This window comes from Hypanus sabinus, chromosome 16, assembly GCF_030144855.1.
Source record: "Hypanus sabinus isolate sHypSab1 chromosome 16, sHypSab1.hap1, whole genome shotgun sequence".
Taxonomy (NCBI): Eukaryota; Metazoa; Chordata; class Chondrichthyes; order Myliobatiformes; family Dasyatidae; genus Hypanus; species Hypanus sabinus.
The window spans coordinates 82,184,534-82,211,838 of record NC_082721.1 but is presented as its reverse complement, the minus strand read 5'-3'; the positions used below and the strand labels follow the sequence as shown (position 1 = coordinate 82,211,838).

The 27,305-nt window shown below is 45.4% G+C and overlaps 1 protein-coding gene and 1 long non-coding RNA gene across 6 annotated transcripts in view; one reads left to right on the top strand and one right to left on the bottom strand.

Annotated features, from left to right (window-relative positions):
- The window catches only part of LOC132406503 (uncharacterized), a 164,708-nt gene that overhangs the window by 52,429 nt on the left and 84,974 nt on the right, over positions 1-27,305 (bottom strand). Inside the window, exon 3 of one of the 2 annotated variants that reach the window (XR_009516184.1) lies at positions 25,235-25,910. The exons of the other annotated variant lie outside the window; for it this stretch is intronic. This is a non-coding gene — a long non-coding RNA (uncharacterized LOC132406503). Of the gene's footprint in view, positions 1-25,234; positions 25,911-27,305 lie in introns of those variants that run through there. 2 annotated transcript variants of the gene reach the window in all.
- The window catches only part of LOC132406502 (sphingosine 1-phosphate receptor 2-like), a 52,560-nt gene continuing 49,705 nt past the window's right edge, over positions 24,451-27,305 (top strand). For 2 of the 4 annotated variants that reach the window (XM_059992267.1, XM_059992269.1), the window contains exon 1: positions 24,451-24,722. The gene's annotated coding sequence lies outside the window, so the exon portion shown is untranslated. Of the gene's footprint in view, positions 24,723-24,837; positions 25,222-27,305 lie in introns of those variants that run through there. The other 2 variants (XM_059992268.1, XM_059992270.1) reach the window with 1 other exon arrangement.

Genomic DNA, 27,305 nt, shown 5'->3' with positions numbered 1-27,305 from the left:
TAGATAATGTTCAATGTTCAAAGTGCATTAGTATGTATACTTTATACAACCTTAAGATTCGTCTCCTTACAGACAGCCACAGGAAACAAAAAAATAGAACCCAGTAAAACAGAAGACCGTCACTGAATCTGCAGAAAGAAAATCAATAAAAGTAAGCAAATAGCATTCAGAACTGAAGTTCCAACCTGCAGATTAAATTTGCAGATGATACTACATTGATCGGCTTTACCTCAAATAATAATGAAGCAGCCTACAGAGAAGAAGTCATCACCCTGACACAGTGGTGTCAAGAAAACAACCTCTCCCTCATTGTGGCAAAAACAAAGGAGCTGGTTGTGGACTACGGGAGGAATGGAGACAGGCTCACCACTATTGACATCAATGGATCTGAGGTTAAGAGGGTGAACAGTTTCAAGTTCCACGGTATACACATCACCGAGGATCTTGTTTGGTCTGTACATACTGGCTGTGTAGTGAAAAAGCACAACGGCACCTCTTTCACCTCAGATGGTTGAAGAAGTTTGGCATGAGTCCCTAGATAATAAGGACTTTCTAGAGGGGCACAATTGAGAGCATCCTGACTGGATGCATCACTGCCTGGTATGGGAACTGTACTTCTCTCAATTGCAGGACTCTGCAGAGAGTGGTGCGGACAGCCCAGCGCATCTGTGGATGTGAACTTCCCACTATTCAGGACATTTACAGGGACAGGTCTGTTACTTGCTCTCAGACCCAGGCCCTACCACTTCAAACTTTCTCAGTCCTGAGCTCCGCTGCCTCAATTCAGCCCATATCCAACCTTTCCAATTTGGCTCGGAGCCTAAAGTAATTAAAGCTCAGGTCTTTCATTGCTCTCAAGCCTAGGCTCCACCTTGACCTGACTCACTTCTGCTCACCTTGTCTTGGTTCCGCCACACCAAATTGCCTACAAGCTTGCTCCATCAATGGCCAAATATTGGCTCATTCCCCATTCTTTGGCCTGCACAAGCCACGCCATAACCGTCCTGAACCTTCCAGACTTTATTTCACACCACAAAGATGCCAGGTCGTACAGGTAATTCAAAAGCTCAACTGCAACAGGGAAGTTATTCTGCAGTGATCGTTTAGCAGGAAAAGTGTAAATAATAAAGTATTTAATTGTTTTCTTTGCCACCAGCAAGTGGTCACTGAGCTTTACCAGGGCCATTGTAAACCCACATTTAGAGTTGTATTTATGATTTGCACTTTACACTCACAAAAGCTATCATTATAAAGAATGAAGACGGGAGCAGAAAACTTCAACAACACGTTGACAGGGCATCACAAGCTGATATCATTTAGATGCCTCTGGAGAGGGAGCACAGGAGAAGCCTTCAATCTGGGAGGGGGAGCAGGGTATGGATTCTTTTTCTTGGAGCACAAGAGACTAAGAGGTGATTTTAAAGAGGATTATGAAACCATGAGGGCATAAACAAGGATTCACTCAATCAAGCCATTTTCTTGCCTTCTCCTTGTAACCTTTGATGTTAATCAAGACCTTATCAACCTCTGCTTTAAATATACCCAATGACCTGGCCTCCACAGCTGTCTTTGGCAATGAATCTCACAGCTTCAAAGGTTCAAAGGTTCATTTATCATCAAAGCACGTATCCGTATACAACTCTGAAATTCAACTTCTCCAAATAGTCATGAAACAATGAAAGAACATGAAAGTCATTGAGAGAGAAACATCAAACCCACAGCCCCTGTATAAAACAGAATGGCATCCCGATCATCAACCCTCCAAAAGCCCTCTCCCCCCGAACAACCCCCTCCCCTCAAAAAGAAGCTCACAAAACACCCTCCCCATCAATCCCCAAAAACCCTCCCCTCACACAACAAAACGGAAAAGGAACGGGCGGTAAAAATACAATACAGAATATAAAAACTGTAAGTCCACAGTCCATAAATGGAAAAGTCCAATCCATAAACGCAGAACCATGGTCCTACAATATCATCAATGCTCATCGAAAGAGAGGGACATCATACTACCTGCCACACAATAATTCACCACTCTCCTCATTCCAGAAATTCTTCTCACTGTTGTGAACCAAGAACTAGAGGGCACAGTGAAAAAGGATCTAGAGGGCATAGGTTAAAGGTGAAAGTGGAAAGATTTAATAGAACCTTGAGGATGTGATGTATACAGAATGAGCTGGTGGGGGCAGGCACAATAACAACTTTTAAAAGACAGTTGGACAGGTACAGTACATAGACAAGAAAGGTCTGGAACGTTTTGGGCCAAACAGGTTGATGTGGGCCATTTGGACCAAAGGGCATGTTTCCATGCTGCAAGACTACATAATTTATCCAATCATCAGGGAGGGGGTGCAAAATCACTGGACCTGGGGGCACTTATTCATAAAACTTTAAATGCATGGTACAGCTTGCTAATATGATGAACAAATCAATCTAGCTGGCTATTAAATTTCTCCCTTTTCACCTTAAAGCTATACCCTCTAAGTTTAGACATACCCCACCCTAGGAAAAAGTTTCTATCAACCTAAAGGCACTGTGCAAAAGTCTTAGGCACATACAAATGGCTATGGTGCCTAAGATTTTTGCACAGTCCTATCGTAATTTTATGTACAGCACTGTACTGCTGCCACTGCAAAAACAGGATTTCATGATATATGTGCATGATGATAAACTTGATTCTGATATGGGTCTCTATTGTGGCCTAAGAGTGGGAAGGGGGCAAGGAGATGGGAATCATGGTTGGGAGACAGGGAAGGGAGAAGGAGGGGAGCAGGAAGCACCACAGAGACATTCTGTAATGATCAATAAATAAACCAATTGTTTGGAATCAAATGACCTTGCCTGTTGTCTCAGGGCTGGATGTGTCTGCATCTGCACCACCCTCTAAACCCTGGCACTCCTTCTCTGCCACCTGTACCACACCCCTCCCACAGTTCTCCATCGCCACCATTCCCAACGTTCTATGCTCCCGCCAGATTTACAAACTCACTCTCTGCTCTGCATTGACAAATCCAGTCCTGTGCAAAACTTTTAGGCACCTTAGCTATATATATGTGCCTAAGACTTTTGCACAGTGCTATATCTATATCCCCTGTGAGTTTATAAATTCTATAAGGTCACCCCTCAGCCTCCTCCATTATGGTGAGAACCAATCCTGTCTATTCAATCACCCCTTCTAACTATAGACAGCGACGCCCTGATGAAGGGAACCAGCCCGAAGCGTTGACTGTTTATTCCCATCCATAGATGTTGCCTGACCTGCTGAGCTCCTTCAGCACATTGTGTGTGTTCCCTATATAACTACAGCCTTCCATTCTGGGCCGTGACCTACTGATTCTCTCCTGGTCGCCTCCTTATGCTATACATTCTTCTTGTCACATGACGGTAAAACTGCACTCTACTCTCCAACTACAGCTGTGACATGAGATCCCTACTCTTCTACTCATCTGGGAAAATGATGGATGGTGGGAAAGGGAGGCTAATTATCCACATCATTGAGCCCTGGGTGGGGGCTGTTGCAGAATGATTGCACTGAGCCCTTGATGGGACCTGGATGTTCTGATGGTCACCTGGAGCGATGAACACAGAAGGTAACATCGGAGAGTTTATACAAGAAATAAGAGCAGGACTTGACCATTTTCCACTTCAATGGATGTTTGGCTGCATGGCTGATCTGGTTATTCCCCATAGCTCTATTCTCCCTGCTCTCCTCTCTCTGTTACTATCAGGAAACAAAGTACAAGAGCCTCACGTCCCACACCACCAGGTTCAGGAACAGTTATCACCCCTCAGTCAACAGGCAGGTGACCCAGAGGGGATAACTTCATTCAACTTCACTCACTCAGCACTGTCATGAAATTTGTTAACTTTGCGGCAGCAGTACAATGCAATACATATTAATAGACAGTAAAAAACTGTGAATTACAGAGTGTATATATATATATATATATATAAAAAAAATAGAAATAAAAAAGTAGTGAGGTAAAGTTCAGGGATTCAATGTCCATTCAGAAATCTGATGTCAGAGGGGAAGAAGCTGTTCCTAAATCATTGAGCATGTGTCTTCAGATTCCTGTCCCTCTTTCCTGGTGGAAACAATGAGAAAAGGGCGTGACCTGGGTGATGTGTCCTTAATGATGGTGTCCAAGTGTTGGCCATAGGAGAGGCCTTCTCCTGATTCCTGAAATTCGTGAACCATATTGTGTGGTTGGGAGCTTAGGCTCCAGGCTGAGAGCGTATCGAAGCACAAGGGCCCAGGTCTAATGCAAAGGAACGACCCAAGGTTTGGACAATTTAAGCACCAGGCCCATTTGAAAAGGTCAGGGTATCGGGGCTGGAGGCGAGGGTCAGGCCAGTTCAGCTCACCGCTCAGCAACGTTTATCTGGCTCTGCGCTGAACTGGGGCTGTGGTCTGCTCCTGAATCAGCAGCAGTGAAGGCTGGCTTCACGTCTGCAGACTCTCTTTTGTGAACTTCAGTTCTAAATGCTATTTGTTTACTTCTACTGTTTGCAAAATTTGTTTCTTTCCCTCTCTACACATTGGGTGTTTGATTGTCTTCTTTTTTAAATGGGTTCCATTGTTTTGTGAGTGCTGAGACAGAGATAAATCTCAAGGATGTATAAAGTATATATACTTTGATAATAACTGTACTTAGAGCTTCGATATCCAAGTAAACCATCAGTTCACTCTCCAGGCAGTTCTCCCATCAATTGCTTTCCCCCAAAAACATCTTCAAGTTCCATATATCATGAAGGAAAGACAATGTGAGGGTCAGTCACGGGTGTTTGGGTAGGTGTGAGGCTCAATGGAAGGAGAGGGTAGAGACAACGAGGTTTCCAACTGGAAATAAAACCTTAAATAGAATCAGAATCAGTTTATTGCCAGGTATGATTGTGGTTTGGTGCCAAGTATAAAACACGAGACAATACCATAACAGACAACACAAAAGCAACCAGCAGTTACAAGACAGTAGTGCAAACAGCCATGAGCAATCAATAATTGGCAGAAAGCTCACATGTGCCTACGTCAATAATCAAACTTAAATAAATGTGAACCTACAAACAGACTCAATAGTTACCAACAGAACAAAGAGAGGAAGAAAGACTATTTAATGGATGTTGTGCAGGGATATCTAGGGTATTACATCTGAGGGAGTTCTGGTGGGAACCAGGAAAGAAGCTTTGAAGGTGACATGTAGTCCTGGTGGAGACGGGTTGTAGTGTCTCCCTGGTGGCGATTTGGTGAATAGGTGACTGCTGGGGTGGGTGGAACTGGCAGAAATTCTTTCAGCTCCTTTCTTAGCTCTGGAGATGAACAAGTCTTTTAAATTCGTAGCCGACAGCCAGTGATCTTAACCGAATGGACCCCTCACTGCAACCTGCACTTGGAGAGAGAGGAAGTGGTGGGAAACCAGTGTTAAAGGTGATCACTACACTCTCAATGGTGGCAGAGTAAAAATTCTCCCTGAGGTGTTAAACTTCTAAGCTGATGTAGAAAGAACAAACTCTGCTGGGCTTTCCTGGTGATGAGCATAACTTGCTTTCACATTTCAATGTATTGGTAATGGTCATCCCCAGAAATCTGAATGACTCGACCACAGAAACATTCTGACCTTTAATTTCTGGGGGTGGGGGGGGGGGGGGGGGAAGGCAGGTAGGAGTTTGTCGGTGGAATGTGTGCATTTCTGTCCTTGCCTGCTCTAGCGAAATCCGCACTGACTCATTAGACAGATCTTGGGCTAAAATTATCTCTGGGCTCTGCTGGTTGAACACTGAAAATTTCTAAGGTATCCCTCTCAAAGTTAAAGCACTCTGCCCCCACAAAATGCTGCAGAGCTATAAATATGAGATATAAACATGACCATTTTAAAACTGCAAACACGAGGAAATCTGCAGATGCTGGAAATTCAAACAACAACACACACAAAATGCTGGTGGAACACAGCAGGCCAGGCAGTATCCAAAGGGAGAAGCGCTGTCAATGTTTCGGGCCGAGACCCTTCGTCAGGACTAACCAAAAGGAAAGATAGTAAGAGATTTGAAAGTAGTGGGGGGAGGGGGAAATGCGAAATGATAGGAGAAGACCGGAGGGGGTGGGATGAAGCTAAGAGCTGGAAAGGTGATTGGCGAAAGTGATGCAGAGCTGGAGAAGGGAAAGGATCGTGGGATGGGAGGCCTCAGGAGAAAGAAAAGGGGGGGGAGCACCAGAGGGAGATGGAGAACAGGCAAACAACTAAATATGTCAGGGATGGGGTAAGAAGGGGAGGAGGGGCATTAACGGACGTTAGAGAAGTCAATGTTCATGCCATCAGGTTGGAGGCTGCCAAGCTGGTATATAAGGTGTTGTTCCTCCAACCTGAGTTTGGATTCATTTTGACAATAGAGGAGGCCATCCCTCTCTTTTCCTTCGCTACATCGACAACTGCATTGGTGCTGCCTCCTGCACACATGCTGAGCTCGTCGACTTCATTAACTTTGCCTCCAACTTTCACCCTGCCCTCAAATTTACCTGGTCCATTTCCGACAACTCCCTCCCCTTTCTTGATCTTTCTGTCTCCATCTCTGGAGACGGCCTACCTACTGATATCTACTATAAGCCTACAGACTCTCACAGATACCTGGACTATTCCTCTTCCCACCCTGTCTCTTACAAAAAGGCTATCCCCTTCTCACAATTCCTCCATCTCCGCCGCATCTGTTCTCAGGATGAGGCTTTTCATTCTAGGACGAAGGAGATATCTTCCTTTTTTAAACAAAGGGGCTTCCCTCCGTCCACCAACAACTCTGTTCTCAAATGCATCTTTCCCATTTCCCGCACATCTGCCCTCACCCCATCCACCCGCCACCCCACTCGGGATAGGGTTCCCCTTGTCCTTACCTACCACCCCACCAGCCTCCAGGTCCAACGTATAATTCTACGTAACTTCCACCACCTCCAACGGGATCCCACTACCAAATACAGTTTTCCCTCCCTCCCCTTTCTGCTTTTCGCAGGGATCGCTCCCTACGCGGCTCCCTTGTCCACTCGTCCCCCCCATCCCTTCCCACCGATCTCCCTCCTGGCACTTATCCTTGTAAAGGGAATAAGTGCTACACCTGCCCTTACACTTCATCCCTCACTACCATTCAGGGTCCCAGACAGTCCTTCCAGGTGAGGCGACACTTCACCTGTGAGTCGGCTGGTGTGGTACACTGCGTCTGGTGCTCCCGGTCTGGCCTTTTATATACTGGTGAGACCCGACGCAGACTGGGAGACCGTTTCGCTGAACACCTACGCTCGGTCCGCCAGAAAAAGCAGGATCTCCCCGTGGCCACACATTTTAATTCCACGTCCCATTCCCATTCTGATATGTCTATCCATCGCCTCTATTGTCAAAATGAATCCAAACTCAGGATGGAGGAACAATACCTTATATACCTGCTGGGTAGCCTCCAACCTGATGGCATGAACATTGACTTCTCTAACTTCCATTAATGCCCCTCCTCCCCTTCTTACCCCATCCCTGACATATTTAGTTGTTTGCCTGTTCTCCATCTCCCTCTGGTGCTCCCCCCCCCTCCTTTCTTTCTCCTGAGGCCTCCCGTCCCATGATCCTTTCCCTTCTCCAGCTCTGTATCACTTTCGCCAATCACCTTTCCAGCTCTTAGCTTCATCCCATCCCCCCCTCCCCGGTCTTCTCCTGTCATTTCGCATTTCTCCCTCCCCCCCACTACTTTCAAATCTCTTACTGTCTTTCCTTTCGGTTGGTCCTGACGAAGGATCTTGGCCCAAAACGTCAACAGCGCTTCTCCCTATAGATGCTGCCTGGCCTGCTGCGTTCCACCAGTATTTTGTGTGTGTTGTCATTTTAAAACTGTCCTGTTTCTTTCAACGACAGAAACTTGAGATTCAAGGTGAGTCTGTTCTTAATTCAGCATGGAGGCTCCATGGAGCATGGATAATCTGGGCTGAAAGTTCTAGTCCCTCTTTGACCAATGTGATGGAAATTCCTGGAAATTTCTCCTATTTAGTATTGGGAAGGGCCCCAAGTGATTGGAGACCCAGTGGGCAAGAACCCATTTGCAATTTCATCTCATCAGTGAACTACATTGAAACACCAGGTTAGTCGTGCTGCAGGACTGTTAGTGTAGAGAATGAAAATAGTTCATAGACAGAAAGGACATTGAACAGTACAGTCCCTTCAGCCAATGTTCTGCCAACTTTCGACCCTACTCCAAGATCAATCTGATGTTTCTGTCCTGCATTGCCCTTCATTTTGATTTCATCCAGAATCTCTTAAATAACCATGGCCGGATCCTATTTGCCTTGATCACCACCTTTGGCAGCATGTTCCATGCACACACCACTTCCTGTGTAAAAGAAACTTACCTCTGACTTTTACCCCATTCTCTTCTCCAACCACATTAAAATTATGTGTATCTTGATAATAAAAAAAGGCACTGGCTGTCTACTCTATCAATGGCTCGTATCATCTTATGCACCACTGTCATGTCACCTCTCACCCTCCTTTGCTCCAAAGAGAGAAGTCCTAGCTCGCTCAACCTTTCTCCATAAGATATACTCGCTAATATAGGCAGCATCCTGGTAGGTCTCCTCTGCATGCTGTCTGAAGCTTCCACATTCCTCCTATAAGGAGGTGACCAGAACTGAACGCAATACTCCAGCTGTGGTCTAACCAGAATTTTATAGAGCTGCAACATTACCTCATGTTCCTTGATCTCATTCCCTCAACTAATAAAGGCCAACACACCATATACCTTCTTAACCATTCTAGCACGGCAACTTTGCAGGATCTATGGACATAGACCCCAGGATCTCTTTGTTCCTCCACACTAGTAAGAATCCTGCCATTCACCCTCTAGCATGACTTTCCACTTTTCCAGACTGAACTCCATCTGCCACTTCTCAGCCCAATTCTGCATCCTATTGATATCCTGTTGTAACCAACAAGCTTCTACATTATCCATACTACCACCAACCTTTATGGCATCTGTGAGAGGGAAGAAAGCTCCTATGAATTTGTAAACTTTACGAATCAATGTCTGCTCAGACATTTTCGGACAGACCAGATGATGGACCTCCCAAGTACACCATGTATATGACGTCCAAGGTAGCTGGGTCTTTGCTCCACCACTTCCAGCATCACAGAGTACACAAGCAAGTGAAATGCTGAGAGAATCTGAGAGGAGAGGGTTCGGTGGAGGCTTCTGCAGGGTGGACAGATGGATGGGATTCTGCTGGCTGCCTACACTGTGCAGTACCCAGCTGGGGAGCTTTTGACAAGACAGTCCAGAAAGACCCTTTACAGTACTTCATCTAAGCATTGTTTTATGGAGTGTGCAATCTCTTTAAAGACGTTAGTCAACAACTTAAATGACAATCAATGGGGTGACCAACCCTGGCATGCTAGTTTCTATTGCTTTACAGAGGTGAAACTAAATAGCAAAACAGGATTTCAGTCCAAGACCCCAACTTGGAGGCCCTTTATTCTAACCACCTGAAGTCATGACCTTCCATTCATTTTCAATCTTTTTTTTTAAAAAATAAGAATAAATACAATTCAGTGGAGAAGTTATATCAAATACATATTTCAATAAAAGTACAAAGAAAGGAATATGCACTGTCAAAATCATATATAGTATAGTATTGAGCTAATATATAAAAGGAACCACAACTACTCTAAACAATTCATAAAAAAAGACTCAAAATTTCTATTGTTGAGAAGAAAAAAAACCCACTAAACTAACCTAAAACATGACCTTCCTTTTGTCCAATATGTACAAGAGGCATCGTATTCGGAAAATGTCATTATGTTATGGGAGCTCATGCTCCTACTTTGGACATATTTGATGAGACAATATAGGGGGAGTTTAACATCTGACCTGTCTCTTTATTTAACAACGAAAGAAGAAACAAGAAATTGAAGTTTTATAAAGTGAATAATAAAGTGAATTTATTATCAAAGTACATTCAGTATACGTCACCATACACAACCCTGAGATTTATCTTCTTTTGGGTATACATAGCAAATCCAAGGAACACATTAGAGTCAACAAAAGACCCCACACAACAGGACAGAAAGCAACCAATATGCAAATGATGCAAACTATGCAAATATAAAGGAAAGGAAAAATCATAATAATCAATTAAGGAATAAATATCAAGAACATGAGATAGAGAGAGTATTTATCCTCTATGGTGTGGAACTGTCTCAAAGTACTTCCCTGTTAGCCGAGGACACCACGTGTTCTTTAGGCATGGTTCTTTAACCCTGAACTTTGCCAGGCAGTCAGACTGGGCAGAACCATGTGCTGCCCATCTCCAGGCCCCTTGGACAGCAGTCATAGACAGCCCCAGGAGCAGGTTTACTATGGCATTCTCCTCCCTCCCTGCCTCCCCACCCATACAGGATGACCAAAGATGAAGAGGGTGTTCCATTCTTTTCATGGAAGTGACACACACAAAATGCTGGAGGAACTCAGCAGGCCAGGCAGCATCTATGGAAAAGAGCAGTCTGTTGACCATTCATTAACAGAACTAGGTTAGGAAACTGACTACATAATTCGTAGTTAATCGAAGCTCACACATCGTTGTCTCTGCACAAACCACAAAGTAACTATGTTGACCCCAGGCCAACAACTTAGAACATGAAGTGTACTGTTCCTTCTGTACCAATACTCACTCAGACCACTTGCCCATTTTATAACACTGAAACAAGGGATCTCCACTGGCCAGATAATCGATCCTTTCTTCTCCCATCCCCTGGCATGGAGATTCTTCCTTGCAATGGTGATTCTCTTGAGAGAGTTATCACTGACAGCACACTCAGAGAGTCCACTTTTATACTCGTTCCTGTGGTAAACCATGTATATCAGTCTGGACATGCCCCTCTGCTGACGGCTCCTGTGGCTCCTCCCACAGATCCCTGGTTAAAGGTGATTGTGTCTCTGCTCCTCCCACAGTCATCCAGCATGGACGTGCTCTGTTTTACTGCTAATAAAAGCCTTTCAGTATTTACTCTACTTCCAGTCTTTTGGAGTTATTGATAGTGCATCAGTTCCTTTTGAATTCAAATATTGCATTCCAGTGTCATTAGCTGTAGGTAATCTGATTGACAATAGACAATAGACAATAGGTGCAGAAGTAGACCATTCAGCCCTTCAAGCCTGCACCGCCATTTTGAGATCATGGCTGATCATCTACTATCAATACCCGGTTCCTGCCTTGTCCCCATATCCCTTGATTCCCCTATCCATAAGATACCTATCTAGCTCCTTCTTGAAAGCATCCAGAGAATTGGCCTCCACTACCTTCCGAGGCAGTGCATTCCAGACCCTCTGGGAGAAGTTTTTCCTTAACTATGTCCTAAATTACCTACCCCTTATTCTCAAACCATCCCTCTGGTACTGGACTCTCCCAGCATCTGGAACATATTTCCTGCCTCTATCTTGTCCAATCCCTTAATAATCTTATATGTTTCAATCAGATCCCCTCTCAATCTCCTTAATTCTAGCTTATACAAGCCCAGTCTCTCTAACCTCTCTGCGTAAGACAGTCCAGACATCCCAGAAATTAACCTCGTGAATCTACGCTGCACTTCCTCTATAACCAGGATGTCCTTCCTTAACCCTGGAGACCAAAACTGTACACAATACTCCAGGTGTGGTCTCACCAGGGCTCTGTACAAATGCAAGAGGATTTCCTTGCTCTTGTACTCAATTCCCTTTTTGATATAGGCCAACATTCCATTAGCCTTCTTCACTGCCTGCTGCACTTGCTCATTCACCTTCAGTGACTGATGAACAAGGATTCCTAGATCTCTTTGTATTTCTCCCTTACCTAACTCTTCACCATTCAGATAATAATCTGCCTTCCTGTTCTTACTCCCAAAGTGGATAACCTCACACTTATTCACATTAAACGTCATCTGCCAAGTACCCAGACTATCCAAGTCACCCTGAATTCTCCTAACATCCTCATCACATGTCACACTGCCACCCAGCTTAGTATCATCAGCAATTCTGCTGATGTTATTTTCAATGCCTTCATCCAAATCGTTGATGTAAATTGTAAACAGCTGTGGTCCCCCACTAGTCACCACCTGCCATTCTGGGAAACACCCATTCATCGCTACCCTTTGCTTTCTATCTGCCAACCAGTTTTCTATCCATGTCAATGTCTTCCCCCCAAAGCCCTGAGCTTTGATTTTGCCCACCAATCTCCTATGTGGGACCTTATCAAATGCCCTCTGAAAATTGAGGTACACTACATCCACTGGATCTCCCCCATCTAACTTCCTGGTTACATCCTCGAAAAACTCCAACAGATTAGTCAAGCATGATTTACCCTTGGTAAATCCATGCTGGCTCGGCCCAATCCTATCACTGCTATCTAGATATGCCACTATTTCATCCTTAATAATGGACTCTAGCATCTTCCCCACCACCGATGTCAGGCTGACAGGTCGATAGTTCTGTTTTCTCCCTCTCTCCTTTCTTAAAAAGTGGGATAACATTAGCCATTCTCCAATCCTCAGGAACTGATCCTGAATCTAAGGAACATTGGAAAATGATTACCAATGCATCCGCAATTTCCAGAGCCACCTGCTTTAGTACCCTAGGATGCAGACCATCTGGACCTGGGGATTTGTCAGCCTTCAGTCCCATCAGTCTACTCATCACCACTTCCTAATGTCAATCTGTTTCATTTCCTCTGTTACCCTATGTCCTTGGCCCATCCAAACATCTGGGAGATTGCTTGTGTCTTCCTTAGTGAAAACAGATCTAAAGTACTCATTAAATTCTTCTGCCATTTCTCTGTTTCCCACAACAATTTCACCCAATTCATTTTTCAAGGGCCCAACATTGTTCTTAACTATCTTCTTTCTCTTCACATACCTAAAAAAGCTTTTGCTATCTTCCTTTATATTCCTGGCTAGCTTGCGTTCGTACCTCACTTTTTCTCCCCGTATTGTCTTTTTAGTTAAGTTCTGTTGTTCCTTAAAAACTTCCCAATCATCTGTCCTCCCACTCACCTTAGCTCTGTCATACTTGCTTTTTTGTAATGCTATGCAATCTCTGACTTCCTTTGTCAACCACTGTGGCCCCTTTCCCCCCTTTGAATCCTTCCTTCTCTGGGGGATGAACTGATTTTGCACCTTGTGCATTATTCCCAAGAATAACTGCCATTGCTGTTCCACAGTCTTTTCTGCTAGGCTATCCGTCCAGTCAACTTTGGCCAGCTCCTCCCTCATGGCTCCATAGTTTCCGCTGTTCAACTGCAACACTGACACCTCCGAGCTGCCCTTATCCTTCTCAAATTGCAGATAAAAACTTATCATATTATGATCACTACCTCCTAATGGCTCCTTTACTGCAAGATCGCTTATCAAATCCTGTTCACTACATAACACTAAATCCAGAATAGTCTTGTCCCTGGTTGGCTCTCGTACAAGCTGTTCCAAGAATGCATCCCGTAGGCACTCTACAAACTCCCTATCCTGTGGTCCAGCACCAACCTGATTCTCCCAGTTCACCTGCATGTTGAAATCCTCCATAACTACTGCGACATTACCTTTGCCACATGCCAATGTTAACTCCCTATTCAACTTGCACCCAATATCCATGCTACTGTTTGGTGGCCTGTAGACAACACCCATTTGGGTCCTTTTGCCCTTACTGTTCCTCAGTTCTATCCACACAGACTCTACTTCTCCTGACCCGATGTTCCCCCTTGCAAAGGACTGAATCTCCTCACCAACAGGGCCACCCCACCCCCTCTGCTCACATTTCTGTCCCTACAATAGCACATATACCCTTGTACATTCATTTCCCAGGTCTGATCTCCCTGCAGCCATGTCTCCATTATCCCAACAACATCATAGTTACCCATTCGCACCTGGGCTTCAAGCTCATCCGCCTTAGTTCTGACACTTCGTGCATTCAGATATAGAATTTTTAGCCCATTTCTCCTCTCTCTGTTTGAATCGCTGCCTATTGTGCTTAACCCAGCTCCCCGAACTCCCATCGGGCTATACGCCCCTAGAATTTTGTTGTCCTTCCTAAATTTACTTATTCTTTCAACACATTTAACTCCATGTTCCGTCAGACCATCCCTCTGTACATGTGTCCTCCTTATCACTTGTTCCGCCTCACCTTTCTCTACTACACACTTAATATTCCGGAACTGTGTAGTCCCCACCTGTCCTTTATTCTTCCTCTCGCTATCGTCTCTCACATTCTGGATCCCTGCCCCCTGCAAATTTAGTTTAAACCCCCCCCCCCAAGAAGCACTAGCAAACTTCCCTGCAAGAATGTTAGTACCACTCCAGTTCAGGTGTAAACCGTCCCTTCGGAACAGATCCCACCTTCCCTGGAACAGAGCCCAATTATCTACAAACCTGAAGCCCTCCCTCCTGCACCATTCTCTCAGCCACATATTAATCTTTATAATCTTTCTGTTCCTTGCCTCACTCGCACATGGCACAGGTAGCAATCCTGAGATTGTTACCCTGGAGGTCCTGCTCTTCAGCTTCGCACCTAACTCCCTGAAATCCCTACGCAGGACCTCCTCACTCATCCTACCCATGTCATTGGTCCCTACATGGACCACAACATCTGGATTCTTGCCCTCCCTCTCGAGAATAGCCTGCACCCGATCTGAGATGTCTCGGACCCCGGCACCAGGGAAGCAACATACCATCCGCGACTCCCGATCTTCCCCACAAAATCTCCTATCTGCCCCCCTGACTAAAGAATCGCCTATCAATACCGCTCTCATCTCTTCCCTCCTCCCCTTCCTAGTTGAGGGTCCAACCTCAGTGCCAGAGACAGGACCACGGCAACTTGTTCCTGGTAGGTCATCCCCACCAACAGTATCCAAAATGGTATACTTATTTTTAATGGGAACGGTCACAGGGGTGCTCTGCTCTCTCTGTCTGCTCCCCCTGCCTCTCTTGACTATCACCCATTTGCCTACCTCCTGTCTTTTCGGTGTGACTACCTCCCAATAATTCTTATCTATCTCTACCTCTGCCTCCCGAATGATCCATAGTTCATCCAGCTCCTGCTCCAATTCCCTAACTCAGTCTGATAGGAGCTGCAGCTGGATGCACCTTTTGCAGGTGTGGTCATCAGGGACAACTGTGTTGACCCTGACCTCCCACATACTGCATACGGAGCACACCACTACTCTAACTGTCTCCCCCATTACCTGATCCCAGATTAGTCAGAATAAATGAAAAACAGGCTTCTTGCCGAAGTCCTCTTGCGCCGAAGCCCGCTGAGCCAAAGCCCAGCATTCTGCTCCTGCGCACTCCGCTGCCCGCTCCTGAAAGTGGGCCGCTTTTTAAAGCCCGCGCTCGCCACTGACCTTTAACACCTTTTTATTGGCTATGCTCCAGGCCAGCATCCATTTATTGCCAAACACTTCCCAGCAAGTGAAAGTCGATAATTTATGTATGGCTACTTTGTTCTCTTCAGTAACCAGCTGGAAACACTCCAGGCAGGCACCAACCCCAACAAAGAACACCTCACAAATAACGTCTTATTTGGAAATTATCTCCAGTCCAGCAGATTACTTGAAACATCATTGTATCAACTTTAAAACACTGAAAGCAAAGCAACTTCATCTCACAAAATGGAAGGCGTAAATAGTTCCGCAAAATGGCAGCCTCCATCGCCAAGCTCATAGCAGGAACAAAGACAATTGGTCGGTTTGCTTCCACTGTCCTTGACCCATTCGCGCTCAACATTTTCTTCCGTATTTTAAATCCACCACGTCCTGATTGGCTACCTCTTCTATTGACCTTTGACACATTGAAATAGATGCCATCTATGAACCCCTAAGAGCTAAAGAAATGTGAGCCAATAGAATTCAAAGGTCAACTGAAACGAGTAGCCAATCAGGACCGAGGCAAGCGAACGGGGGCCGATATAAATGCGAGAATTCCCAGACAGGAACACCAGCAACTGTGCACTGAGGATGTCACCTTGACTGGTGGACTGTAAAACATCTGCAAACGAATTGCCAAGCTCAGCAAACACCGCAACTTCAAACGCCTCGACAGCCTGGTGTCAGGGCCTGGCCAGGCCCAGAGGCAGACTGATGAAGACACTCTTGTACTTCAGAACTAGTTCCTGAGGAGGATTTTAGGGCCTGGGTCCAATGAGCGATTCTGGCTGAGCAAGAGTCAGCTCAGCTGGGATTGTCCCACACTCAACAACTCTCCCAACACTTGTTGGAATGGATGTCCAGAAGCTTTGGCCACAAGCCTCCCCCACCCTTCATTTACCTGCCCAGGCAGCCAGAGCACTTTCCCCGTTCAGCAAGATTGCACCCTGACTGGAGGTGACCATGTCCCACACACAGGTCCCATTAAGACAGGCAATCCCCGCAGAACAGTGGGCCAATGCTTGCCACTGGGAGCTGCGTGTCATTCTGAAGGCAGTGCTCAGTCAGGGCACACCATGTTGGACATTACCTCTGCAGAGTATCGTCATTTGGGTTCAGATGCATACCAGTATCTGACAGCCTTCCTCAATCCAGAGTCTCGGAACCTGCTGTGGGAGTGTTTGACAGGACAGTGATGAGGGAGTCAGAGCCTTACTGAGTATGCTCTGGTAGTATTTGACAGGATAGTGTGAAGGGAGCTCTACTCTGTGTCCAGGGAGTCTAGACCCTATGTCAGATTCCTTCTGTCTGTTTGCACTGGTGCTGACAGAGCCAGCCGTTTTTAGCATTTTCTGCTTTGTTAAAGTTTTCTTCTTTTTTCTTTGTTTCTGATTCTGGTTGCACAAATTAACAGTCCAAAGATCCCCCCTTCAGATCCTTTCTACTACATTTACTCAAAGCAACAGGACTTAACCAGGGCACACTGACCATTACACAACATGGACACAAGGTGTGAGGTCTGTATTGGGGAATGAACATTATACCTGCAATAAATTCTCTTCATTCATCCCAATCATTGCTAGTCAAAGACTTGCACACCACACTAAGACCATAAGATACAGGAGTAGAATTAGACAATTCGGCTCATTGAGTCTACTTCACCATTTCATCATGGCTGATCCATTTCCATCTCAGCCCCAATCTCCTGCCTTCTCCCTTCATGCCTTGGCTAATCAAGAATCTATCAACCTTCGCCTTAAATATATGTAAAGACTTGCCCTCCAGAGCTGCCTATGGCAACAAATTCATAGATTCAACACTCTCAGGCTAAAGAAATCACTCCTCATCTCCGTTATAAAAGGACACCCCTCTGAGACTGTGTCCTCTAGTCTTCGACTCCCCTTCATAGGAAACACTGTCTCCACATCCACTCTGTCGAGGCCTTTCAACATTCAGCAGGTTTCAATTAGATCTCCCCTCGTACTTCTGAATTCAAGGGAGTGGAGGACCAGATCCATCAAACGCTCCTCATTTGAGGGGCAGTTATCCCTTTAAAAGTAAGCATGGATGACCAACAGAGAGAAAGAAAACAAGGAGGTTGGAGGAATTAAGTGAGGCAGAACCATTTATTGGTCTGCTCTCTGATGGGAAGTTGCAGAGACCGAGGCCTGGGAACGGAAGGGATATTGTTCACCCTATAAATTAATAATGTCCTAGAAAATGGAATGAGATAGTCCAATTAATTCTGAGAAATGTTATTGATAGTTTGGGTAATTCAAATAAATAAACAGAAGTTGTATATTCATGTAGCCTCACACCAATGTTGTATCTTGAAAACATGATTTAAATACAAACATTTAAACTGCAGTCTGAAATAGAAATAGATTCTCAATGTTCAAAATATTCCATAGGGGAGTAACCCACCATCATAGTCATATAGAACAGAAAAAGGCCATTCAGCCCAAATTGTCCATGCTGGCAAAGATGCACATCTAATCTAGTCCTATTTGTTCATGGTTAACCCATCACTAAACATTCCTGAACTAGGTCCCTGTCCAAGTGTCTTTAAATGTCGTTAATTTACCTGACCTGTCCACTTCCTCCGGTAGCTCATTCCAAACATGCACCACCCTCTGTGTAATAGCAAAACTGTAGAGTAGTGGTAAGCACAAGGCTTTACAGTATCAGCTATCCATGTTCAATTCCTGCCATTGTCTGTAAGCAGTTTGTACATTCTCCCTGTGAAGGTGTAGGTTTCCTCCGGGTGATCCGGTTGCCTCTCACAGTCCAACGACATATGAGCTAGTAAGTTAATTGCCTATTGTTGAGCCAGAAGGGCCTGTTACCATGCTGTACCTCTAAAAAAATAATAAACCTCTGCAATTAAATAATAATTCCCCTACGCTCTGAGGAATAATGTCTCTCCCTATGAGAAAGGCAATGTCATGATAATCGTTGGGGATTTTAACATGAAAGTGGATTGGGAAAACCAGGTCAGTATTGGACTTCAAGAAAGTGATTTTGTAGAATGTCTAGGGGATGACTTTTTAGAAAAGCTGGTTGTTGAGCCCATTAGGGAATGGGCTGTGCTGGATTGGGTGCTGTGCAATGATCCAGAGGTGATAAGAGAGCTTAAGGTGAAGGTTAAGGAACAGTGATTACAATATGATCGAGTTCACATTGAAATTTGAGAGGGAAAGAAATAAAATCCAAAGTGTCTGTATTTCAGTGAAATAAAGGAAATTACAATGGCATGAGGGGGAGCTGGTCGAAGTTGACTGGAAATGTACATTTGTAGGAAGGACAGCAGAGCAGCAATGGCTGGAGTTTCTGCGAAAAGTAAGGGAAGTGCATGACATATTATTCGAATACAAAGAAAATTTCAAAGGGAAAAAGGACACTACCGTGGCTGACAAGTGAAGTCAGAGCTAAAGTAAAAGCAAAAGAGAGGGCGTATAAGAAAGCCAGAGCAAGTGGGAAGATAGAGGATTGGGGAGCTTTCAAAAAGTTGCGGAAGGAAACTCAGGGAAGGAAAAGGTGAATTATGAGAGGAAACTGGTGATTAATATCAAAGAAGATACTAAAAGCTTTTTTTAAGTATTTAAAAGGTAGAAAAGAGTCAAGAGTAGATATAGAACCAATACAAAATGACGCTGGAGATATTATAATGAGAGATGCAGAGGAACTGAATGTATATTTTGCATCAGTCTTCACAGTGGAAGACGTCTGCAGTATACTGGACATTCAAGAGTGTCAGGGAAGTGAAGTTTGTGCAGTGAAAATTATGACTGAAAAGGTGCTCAGGAAGCTTAATGGTCTGAAGGTGGATAAATCTCCTGGACCTGATGGAATGCACCATTGGGTTCTGAAGGAAGTAGCTGGAGAGATTGCAGAGGCATGATCTTTTAAGAATTGATAGATTCTGGCATTGTACCAGATGACTAGAAAATTGCAAATGTTACTCTGCTATTTAAGCAGAAAGGAAATTATAGACCTGTTAGCCTGACATCAGTGGTTGGGAAGTTGTTGGCATTGATTGTTAAGGATGAGATTATGGAAAATCTGGAGGCACATGACAAGATAGGCCAAAGCCAGCACAGTTTCCTGAAAGGAAATTCCTGCCTGACAAACCTACTGCAATTCTTTGAGAAAATTACAAACAGAGTAGACAAAGGAGATGCAACAGACATGGCGTACTTGGATTTTCAGAAGGCCTTTGACAAGGTGCCGTACATGAGACTGCTTAGCAAGATAAGAGCAGGGAAGTTACTAGCGTGGGTGGAGCATTGGCTGATCGACAGAAAACAGAGTGGAAATAAAGGGATCCTATTCTGGCTGGCTGCCAATTACCAATGGAGTACCACAGGGGTCGATGTTGGGACCACTGCTTTTTATGATGTATGTCAATGATTTGGACTATGGAATTACTGGATTTGTGGCTAAATTTGCCGATGATGCAAAGATAGGTGGAGGAGCGGGTTGTGTTGAGGAAACAGAGAGCCTGCAGAGAGACTTAGATAGTTCAGGGAATGTGCAAAGAAGCAGCAATGAAATACAATGTTGGAAAGTGTATGGTCATGCACTTTGGTGGAAGAAATAAATGGGCAGACTATTATTTAGATGGGGAGAGAATTCAAAATACAGAGATGCAAAGAGATGGGAGTCTTAGTGCAAGATACCCTAAAAGTTAACCTCCAGGTTGAGTCAGTTGTGAAGAAGGTGAATACAATGTTGGGATTAATTTGTAGAGGTATAGAATATAAGGGCAGGGATGTGATGTTGAGGCTCTACAAGGCACTCGTGAGACTTAGTAAGTGCTAAGTAACTTAGTAACTTAGTAACTCGTGATGGAGTATATTGGGTGGTTTTGGGCCCTTATTTTAGAAACAATATACTGACATTGGAGACAGTTCAGAGAAGATTCACAAGAATGATTCTAGGAGTTTAAGGGTTACCATATGAGGAACATCTGGCAGCTCTTGGGCTGTATTCCCTGGAGTTCAGGAGAATGAGACGGGATCTCATAGAAAGCTGTTAAAAGGCTTGAACAGATTAGACATGGCAAAGTTAATTTCCATGGTAGGGGATTCTAGGACAAGAGGGCACAACTTCAGGATTGATGGATGTCCTTTTAGAACTGAGATGCGGAGAAATTACTCTAGTCAGATGGTGGTAAAACTGTGGAATTTGTTGCCACGAGCGGCTGTAGAGGCCACATCATTGGGTTTACTTAAGGCAGAGATAGATAGGTTCTTGATTAGCCAGGGCATCAAAGGGTATGGGGTGAAATCAGGGGAGTGGGGATGACTGGAAGAATTGGATCAGCCCATGATTGAATGGTGGAGCAGACTCGATGGGCCAAATGGCCTACTTCTGCTCCTATATCTTATGGTCTTATGACACATTTTCTCGAGGCAACATCCACATGAAACTCTTTGGCACTCTTTCCATCTAATGTCATCTTTCTTCTAACAGGATGACCAAAAGTGAACTCAAAATTCCCTACAATTAGAATGTTGGAAACACACAGTGGGTCAACCAGCACCTGTATACAAGGAACTATGATCAGGAGCGGCCACTCAGTCTATTAAGCCTACCCTACTATTGAGTATGATCATGGCTGATCTATGCTGGCCTCAAATCCTCTTCTGTGTCAGTTCCCCAGGACAAGGACAGTGGCCCCATGTCCCATGCAGACTGATGGGGGCAACCATCCTGCAGATGTGTCCCCAACATATGGCGGTGGACAGATATGGTCAGGTTCCATCTCTTGATGGCAGGGGCATTTCAGTGTCCCCTCCAGGACCAGGGGGCTGAAGACGACACTGAGACTGGGCCATGTCAAGTTGTAGGGAGCTCATGGGCTGTCCCAGCAGGCTTCCTAATTTCAGCCATGACTTGATTTAATAAGGGAAAGAACTAAGCTGCCGGTTGTTGGGGATGGTGGGGGGTGGGGGCAGTTAAAGAGATGCTTAGGTCAACGATAGGTGTGGGATTGAGAAGGAGAAGGGCTCTGCCAAGGGGGAAGAAAAGTGCCATGCAGGCCTTGGTCTCTTCTTGCTACTGCCATTGAGAAGGTGCCTTAGGGTCCACAGCACCAGGCTCAGGAGCAGTTATTTCTCCTCAACAATCAGGTTCCTGAACCAGCGTGGAGAATTTCACTCAGCTCAATACTGAATTGATTCCACAACCTATGGACTCACTTTGAAGTGCTCTACAACTCATGCACTCAATACTATTTATTTTATTTTTATTATTATTATTATTATTTGTGTTTTTGTATTTGCACAGTTTGGCTTCTTTTGCACATTGTCAGTCCTTGTGTGTACTTTTTCATTGATTCCATTGAACTTCTTCATTCTAATGTGAACGCCTGCAAGAAAATGAATCTCAGGGTAGCGTAAGTTCTAAGTTTATTTATACTGTAATAATTTTACATTGAACTTTCCAGTGGCTATAGCAAAGAGGTGAAGAAGACAATGGGGTAAGGGTGAAAGGTCAGTAGAATGGGTTTAGGAGGGCCTGTGACCATCATTGTTCCAAGATCCCCAATCTACTGAGGGACAAATCAGAGGGATTCAAATCAAGTAAGTTACAAGAGGTCCAGGTATGATCTCCAGAAAGCCACCTCACATGCAAAGTGGCAATTCCAGACCTAACTTGAATCATTGAAGGATGCTTGACAGCCGTGGCAGGGCTTGAATGCTATTATCTCTTACACAGTGAAACCAAGCGACAGAGTTGACAAAAACTCTAGCTCCCAGATGACCTCAATGCCTTCTATGCTTGCCTTGACCGTCAAAATATGGAAGAACATGCATGAACTCCCATAGTCCCCAATAACTCTGTGATTTCAGTCTCTGAGGCCAACATGAGAGCATCCTTCTGGAAGGTGAACTCACGGTAGGCATCAAGTTCGTATAGACCAACTTCTATATACGTATACCTGGAGAATATATTGGCTAGTTGCATTACAGCCTGGTATGGAAATTCTCTTGAATGGAAAATCCTACAAAAAGTAATGGATACAGTCCAGTCCATTACGGGTAAAGCCCTCCCCACTGCTGAGCACAACTCCATGGAGCGCTGTGAGAGGAAGGCAGCATCCATTATCAACGGCACCCACCACTCTCTTCTTGCTACTGTAATCAGGAAGAAGATACAGAAGCCTCAGGACCAGTTCAGGAACATGAACTTATTCAACTTTGCCTCCAACTTCCACCCTGCCCTCTAATTTACTTGGTCCATTTCTAACATCTCTTTCTTCTTTCTTGATCTCTCTGTTTCTATCTCTGGAGTCCGTTTATCTATTGATATCTTTTTATAAACCCACAGATTCTCACAGCCACCTGGACTATACCTCTTCCCACCCTGTCACTTGTAAAAACACCATCCCCTTCTTTGTTCCTCCGTCTCTGCCGTATCTGCTCTCAGAATGAAGTTATTCATTCCAGAACTAATGAGATGCCCTCCTTCTTTAAAGAAAGGGGCTGTCCTTCCTCCACCATCAATGCTGCCCTCACCCCATCCTCCTGCCACCAGGGATAGGGCTCCTCTTGTCCTCACATACCACCCCACTAGCCTCCACATCCAGCAACATGCAGTAATTCTCTGCAACTTCCCCCCATCTTCAATGAGATTCCACCACCAAACACGTGTTTCCTTCCACACTTTCCACTGCGATCTTGCTCTCTGTGACTCCCTGGTCCATTCGTCCCTTCCCACTGATCTCCCTCCTGGAACTTATCCTTGCAAGCAGAACAAATTCCACACCCGCCCCTGCACCTCCTCCCTCACTATCATCCAGGGCCCCAAACAGTCCTTTCAGGTGAGGCAACTCTCCTAAGAGTCTGTACGCGTCATGTACTGTATCCAGTGCTCCCGATGTGGCTTGCTGTATAGTGGTGAGTCCCAATGCAGATCGGGAGACGGATTCACTGAGCACCTGCACTCCATCCACCAGGGAAAGTGGGTTCTCCCAGCAGCCACCCGTTTCAATCCTACTTCCCATTACATTCGTCAGTCCGTGGCCTCAATCTACTGCCACGATGACGCCGCACTCAAGTTGGAGGAGCAACACCTTATATTCTGCCCGGCTAGCCTCCAACCTGATGGTATGAACATAAATTTCTCAAATTTCTGGTAATTGACCCCCCTTCACCATTCCTGTTTCCTTTTCCCACCTTATCTCTTTACCTGTCCATCACGTCCCTACCTCCTCCTTTTTCCATGTTCTTTTACCTTTTCCACTCAGATTTCCCCTCCTGCCCTTTATCTCTTTCACCAACCAACTTCCCAGCTCTTTTTAGTTCACTCTCCCCTCGCCCAGTTTCACCTATGACCTTGTACTTCTCCCCCCCCCCCACTTTCTTACTCTGACTGCTTCCCCCTTCTTTTCCAGTCCTGAAAAAGTGTCTCGGCCCGAAACAACGACAGTTTACTGCTGCCTGACCTGCTGAGTTCCTATTGTGAGTGTTGCTTTGGATTTCCAGTATCAGCAGATTTTCCGGTGTTTGATGTTCAGGAATAGTTACTACGGCTCAAATATCAGGCTCATGAACCGTGGGGGTAACCATTCAACTTGACTTGCCCCAAAACTGAACTGTTCTCACAACCTATGGACACTTTCTAAGACTCTTCATTTCATGTTCTCCACGTTTATTTATTATTATGTTTTTTTTTTCTTTTTTGCATCCGCACAGTTTGTTGACTGCGCATTTCTTGCTGGTCCTGTTGCGGTCTTTCATTGATTCTGCTGAGTTTCATGGATTTACTGTGTATGCCCGCAAGAAAACTAATCTCGGGGTTGTAAATGGTGACATAAATGTACTTGATCACTAAATTTACTTTGAAAGGAATGGTGGACAGTGGGATGTTGGGGAGGACGTGATCATCAGGAGAGTCAGGGGGGTCAGCGGGGAATGGGGGAAGAGAGGGCTTGCCGACTGGAGGCACGCCGGGGAGCTGGTGGCAGAAGCCGCAGGTGAGAGTTAGTGTGGGAGGAGCGAGTGATGGGGAAACTGCCAGGAGCAAGGCAACGGCAGTCGGAGGCGGTGGAGCTGCCTCCCTCCCCCGCCCTCCTCCCTCGCAGGTCTGTCTGTCCAATCCCACAGACGAGAGTTTGGCAGCAAGACCGCCCTGATTTTCTCCGCCAACACCCGATATCAGTGATAATCCAGAAAACCCCCTCTCCCAGCTAAGCCCCCATGCAGGGTCTGACAAAGTGACGCCAGGGAGGGTCTCGGGCAGACTTCGACCGAAGCGGCTCCGGGTAGCGGGAGCTCTCAGTGAATCCGACTGGAGATCCAGTGTAGAGCGCTGTAGCCGGTATACGGTAAGAAACTTTCTCAGTCTCTGTCAGCCACTACCCCAAGTTCCCCCTAATTATATTACTGACAACCTCTCTACGCCCCTGAAAACCGCGGTGACTCCTTACGCCATCTCATTGTCCGCAGTTGAAACATTCCGAAAGGGTTGCGTTGAGGCGAGGTGGTAATGTTTAACAGGCGCATTTAATGATTGTGGAATAGTCACCAAAGCAAACGTTTCTTTCTGGCAGTTCAGAGCCAGTCTTTATTAACGGCTGACTTACAGAAGCACCTCGAGTGAATCGCGTTTTTATTTGTAATCTGTCAAGAAGGTAAAATGTCAGCGTGAGTTTATTTCGCCCGAAGTTACTCAGTGGAAGTGTAACCCTAGTTAATCGGGAAATCGTCGCTTCGCTGCGTGTCTTGGCTGACCGTCGGCTGCAGTCGATATCGCTTTGGACACGGATTTTCTGCACAGCCCTCGCCCACTGTAAACAATGCGTCGCGAATGGGGGAGACATCGAGGTCAGTGCTCAATGAGAATTGAGAAAATTCACTTTCGGGCATGAGACTGGGAGCGGTAGGTGATCTCGGCGAGCGGTCAGGCTCCAGGAGTTAACCCGAAACAAAGGGAATGCATTCCGCGCAATTATTGTGAAGCGATTTGGTTCAAAGTACCGAGATTTCTAGGCGGACTGATAGGAATAGATGGAATAGCTGATGACCCTGGGCCGCGGGGTGTTGGGGGGTGGGGGCGGTGGAAAAAACGTTTCAGCGAGGCACTCAGATTTTGGAAACGCTTCCACACCCAGTCCTATCGAACGCGTCCCCACTGTCGGAAGGTAGATGTCAATGGTTAATATTCGGTCTGAGATTGACAGATTTTGTTAACCCGAGATATTTACAGAAATTTGGCAAGGGTGAGTTCATGTAGTTGGGTGCATGGGCTTAGTCTCACTGAGGGTAGAACGAGCGGGAGGGGTTGAAGGGCCACCGCCACTTTTAGCATTTGGCTAAAGAGGGTGGAATCCAGGGGAGGGAACAGAGCGGGTCCAGACAAGGGGCCCACGAGAAGGGGAAGGCACGGCTGCAGTTCTAGGCGATGTAGTACTGTACACTCAGCAATTCGGCACATCTGGCTTTTAGTAAGACCCGTCAGCAGTTCCATTCCCAGCTCGTTTCCCTAGAGCCCTGCGGATTTTTCCTTTAATTGCCTGTGAAGGATTGAAACAAGATGAGTGTTGCACAGATGTAGATTTAAGCCCCATTCCGGAGATTTGAATCCCCTGCCGTCCTGTACCGAGGGAGCGCCGCCCTGGCGGAGGGAGCGCCGCACTATTAGGGATGAAGCGCCATGCTGCAAAGAGGGAGCGCTGCACAAGGACCCAGCCTGGGTGACGCTGCATGGTCAGAGATGAGCTGTTTGTCAGTGAGCTGGTGGAGCCTTGAGATCGGGGTGGGATGATATGATTGTGGTTATAACAATAAGGTAGCCCATGATGGTGCTGGTTTATACTGGCTCCAGTAGAGGGGGGCACGTTGGTGACCAGAACATGAAAGATTCCATTATTCTATTGTGGATGTATTAAGTATGCCCGCAAGTAAATGAATCTCAGAGTTGTATATGGTGACATATATGTACTTTAATAATAAATTTAGCTTGAACTTTGAAACCATTAGTGGTCTCAGCATTATAAATACTCACCTCAGTCTATTATCCCAGGACTCCTCTGTGCTTTTTCATTTATGACTATGTAAAAATTGGAGAGGCCCTGAGCTCTGGAATTCTATGGCCACATCTTCTTGCCTCTCCATTTCCTATCCCTTGAAGTGCCTCTGTGAACCCATCACCTGGTTCAGAAGTTCAGCCAGGCAGTTTGCTACATTAAAGGTTCTACAAATTATCTTTGAACATTACAGCAACCATGTCAGCAGAGCAGTGAACTCCAGGCCCAACACAACAGAGTAACCAGGCTTTTAAATGATAAAGAACTTGACTGGGGGGGGGGGGGGGAGATGGGAAGTGGCAGTAAACCAGAGAAGTTGTTCCAGACAAGGGAAAATGGGTCCTGAAAGTCCCAACTTAGAGTGAAATGAGGAGGTTAGATATGCAAGAGATTGATGGCAGAGAATAAGAAACAAGATCGGGAAGGAGGTGAATCAATCCAAAGTTTCCCATGGAGTTTAACCCTGAGTGGGGACTCTTGTGTGGAGGGTAACCAAGAGCTAAGTGTTTTGAGGTCAGTGTATGAGGTGTTTTCCAAGAGGACCACAACCTTGTCATGGTTTGGAGGCTTGCATGTCTCAATGACTCGGGAGGGTACAATGGCTGGAGTAAGGACTTCATGCTTTGCCCTTTGTAGGGTCACTCATGCCAACAGGTTAAAGGATAGAGACTAAGAGGAGTCCACTGGTCCTCCAGGTTTGGGGTTCAGGTTTGACTAGGGAAACAAAACTGTTACAGAAATAGTATCGAACAATACTTCTAGATCTGAGTGGCCAAGGATAGACAGAGATGGAGGACCTTCATTGTTATCCCAAATACCAACAGTGTAATGGGCAATAAGCAAGTAATTAAGTGTTATGTATAGGAATGGAAATAGGTGGAA